The sequence below is a fragment of the Salvia miltiorrhiza genome, chromosome 5 (genome assembly GCF_028751815.1).
Source record: "Salvia miltiorrhiza cultivar Shanhuang (shh) chromosome 5, IMPLAD_Smil_shh, whole genome shotgun sequence".
NCBI classification, from domain to species: domain Eukaryota; kingdom Viridiplantae; phylum Streptophyta; class Magnoliopsida; order Lamiales; family Lamiaceae; genus Salvia; species Salvia miltiorrhiza.
Window position 1 is genome coordinate 41,643,647 of NC_080391.1, and position 3,386 is coordinate 41,647,032.

Consider the following 3,386-nt stretch of genomic DNA (forward strand, 5'->3'; position numbering starts at 1 on the left):
ACTCTCCTCCCTTCAGCCATAAACCCCGCGCCACTAGGTACGTCGCGACCTCAATCTCGCCGCCGCAATCTCGCTGCCCCTCTTCTCGTCTGCTAACCCTAGGTGCGCTCCATCTCTGACCTCAATCTCGCCACCGTAATCTCGCCGACCTCAATCTCTGACTGCCACGCTGCGCTCCCATCTCACTGCCCCTCTTCTCGTCTGCTAACCCTAGGTACGGCGATTCGCGCTGCCTGCCACGACGTGCCCCTATCTCGTCGCCCTGGTCCTCGTCGTTACCCTAGGCTTCACGATCTGCGCCGCATCCCCCATCTCGCCGCCCCTATTGTCTGGTAACCCTAGCCACACCGCCTGGTCCCCCTCGCACTGCCTGCTTTCCTCCCTGTTCTCATTTTCTCTATCCTTGTCGCATCTCCGATCGATTCATGCTCCAGATGCTTGGAATCTGGTGTTCTGCAGCTCTGACTCTTCTCTAACGAGGTGATTTTGTTCTATCACTCTTTGATTTTTGGTTATTTGGAATCTGAGGCATTGTGATGCTTACTTGGGGTTAATTTTGATTGTGGGTTATTAGTTGGTCTTCGATTGCTTGCTTTCTTATTGTGATGCTGCGTTGTGCGTATCTTTGTGGTTTGTTGTTTTGGGGGAATTTGTGTATGTTTGCTATGCAGGTTGAGCAAACAATTAGGTAATTAGTGATTCATATAATTCTCGAGCACCTAAATTAGTGATTCATATAATTCGTGGTTTGCTATGCAGGTTGAGCAAGACTCCGTGCAATCACCGGAGGCATCTGCTGCTAAAACAACCTTGGAAAAACTCCAGGTGTGTATTTTCAGGCTTCTTTCTCAGTTAATACTGATTCTTGCTCCATGACCTCAGGAATAAACATGTTTATGGAAAATCATTAGCTCAAATATTTTGGTATTCAGTGGTAGAAATCAGTGTTTTGATTATTGTCTGCTCTATACTTGATATTTTGTAAGGGATGTTTAGTTCTTTTAATAAAGTTCTCTTGTTAAAAAACAGAGTATTGCAAAAGGACATGTAATGTTTGGACTTAAATAAGCTATGTTTAGGCTATGGAGCTCATTATTTGACATAATTTGAGTTGTTTACATAAAGATGGTAAGATATTCATCACACTGCAGTCATTTGTAGAAAGTGGTTGGCGTGGAGATGTTTGGAGCTTCAATGTGTGTGGCTATATACTTTTTATTCTTTAAATTTTAGTTATTGGTTGTGGAATCGGTTCAAGTATCCAGTTGGGAGTGAAAATTTCCTAAGAGCCTTTGCATTTTAAAGTTGAGAATTGTTTACTTTCATACCATTGTTGCATATATTGCTAAAGATAGAGCTAAATTAAGTGAATTTCAATTCCAGGAAGTTTGCTAAGTGAATTTCAAGGCTCTTACTCATTTGAATGCGTGGATTTGTTGCTTAAGGTATTTTATTCCAGGAAGTTTGCTTCTTTAGTTAATGAAAGATTCATTCCAGGAAGTTTCGTTTCACCTCTTTAGTTGTAGTTTATTTCAATTTTTCTTGATTTTGCAGCCTTTTCATTTCATTAGTATCTGCTTTTGGTATAAATCTTCCCTTCAATTATATTCAGTATTGGGATTGATTGAATTGCTTTTCATAAGTGCAGTCATTTCTCTTTTCAGGTTAATGCTTACTCAAAGAACTATTTTGTTGGGTTAAGCCCGCTGTCCATTGCAGCAAAATATGGCGAAAGATTTATTGCATCTTTGCTTGAAGAGTAGATCCAAATTTATTGCATCTTTGCTTGAAGAGTGGATAATCAAAATCTAGGCAAACTAGCTGAATGTGCCCAGTAAGTTCTGCTTCTTACATACTGCAAATCATGCTTACTTTATACACACGAGTAATTTTTACATAGCACGAAGACGATCATTGTCTTTGTTCTTATCGATTTTCTTTCCAATATATGTTTATTTCAAAGTTACTCCCATGAAATGTGTAACTCGAGCTATATTTTTTTTGATTTATAGTGGTTTAGTTTCTGTGATTGCTTTTGATTTTTATTTTTTATTTAGATTCTTTGAATTGAGAAAGTGAGTGATTGGACCTGTGAAGCCATGGCTCTGGTGAGTGTACTGTTGCTCTCTTTGACAGCCTGAACTAACAAAAAAAAATGTAGAAACCAAGTACTTAATTCTTTAATTAAATACTTTAGATATTTTTTTCTAACATCATTAGTTTTTCCTTCTAGTGCTAGGTAATTTCCCCTTTTTCTAACATCACTGTTGGTTATGACTCTTGGATTTTTGATTTTCAGTCATATGGTGAACTTGATCTAAACAAGGCGGCTGACACTTTGCAGGTGATTAAACTTGAGCTAGAAGAATTCTGCATTTGACGTGATTATAAATATTGGTATCACATATACTGCAGAATTACTCTTGGGAGCGAATTTGGTGTGAGCTAGAAGAATTCTGCATTTGACGTGATTATAAATATTGGTATCACAGAATTACTGCAGAATTACTCTTGGGAGTGAAGTGACCCGGGTTCAATCCCTCTTGGGAGCGAATTTGGTGATTAGGAGATATAAGGTGGATTTTGGTGAATGGGAGGGATAAGGTGGTTCTTGGAGTGGATGGGGAACTAATTACTAACATCTAACATGACTTTGCCCGATCAAAAAAAAAAAAAAAAAACATATACTGCAGAATTCATCTTATAATCAGTTCTCTCATTATTCTTTTGTAATGGTTGTGATTACTTAATGAATTTAGATGTTTATTTTCCACCATTGATGTTTCTATGGAGATGTAAGTTTTTTAGAAATGTGTTTTTATAGCAGTTGCAAGAATTGCTTAATTTTATCATGTCTCATTTGTTTGTTTATTTCTGTGCAGCTGTATATTTCTCAACCCCAACTGGACTCAGCTTCAGGAGGTATTCTTCACTCTGCGGTCGCGAGCAGCTTAACAGTTATATAGTTGAAGGATAAGATACAAGATTATAGAGCTTATAGAGAGGTGCTGGTTTTAGAAGGCAACGGAAGCCCTAGTTTTTTTTTTTTTTTGAGTTGGGCTCAAAACATTATGTATGAATGTTTTGTGATATATATAATATATGTTATTGATGGTTTTATCATTTTGTTGTTTTAAGTTTATTTATTCATTTTTTTAAATAAATAACAGAAAAATTGAGAAAAAGTATTAAAAATATGCTAAAAGCTATAGTTGGCATACATAACGGTAAAGAACTGTTATGTATTATGACAAAGATAACGGTTAAAACCGTTATGTATAATACTATAGATAACGGATATAAAACGTTATTTATATATAAACAATCGTTATGTATATGTGTATACATAACGGTGAAGTTTAACTTTCTTGACGGATTGGAACCGT

The 3,386-nt window shown here is 36.9% G+C and overlaps 1 long non-coding RNA gene across 1 annotated transcript; it reads left to right on the plus strand.

Annotated features, from left to right (window-relative positions):
- Positions 1-1,433: 1,433 nt before the first annotated feature.
- On the plus strand, positions 1,434-3,123 carry LOC131024479 (uncharacterized). Its single transcript, XR_009101871.1, has 4 exons — positions 1,434-1,834; positions 2,058-2,108; positions 2,300-2,344; positions 2,883-3,123. It is a non-coding gene; the product is annotated as an uncharacterized LOC131024479 (long non-coding RNA).
- The last annotated feature ends 263 nt before the right edge of the window (positions 3,124-3,386 follow it).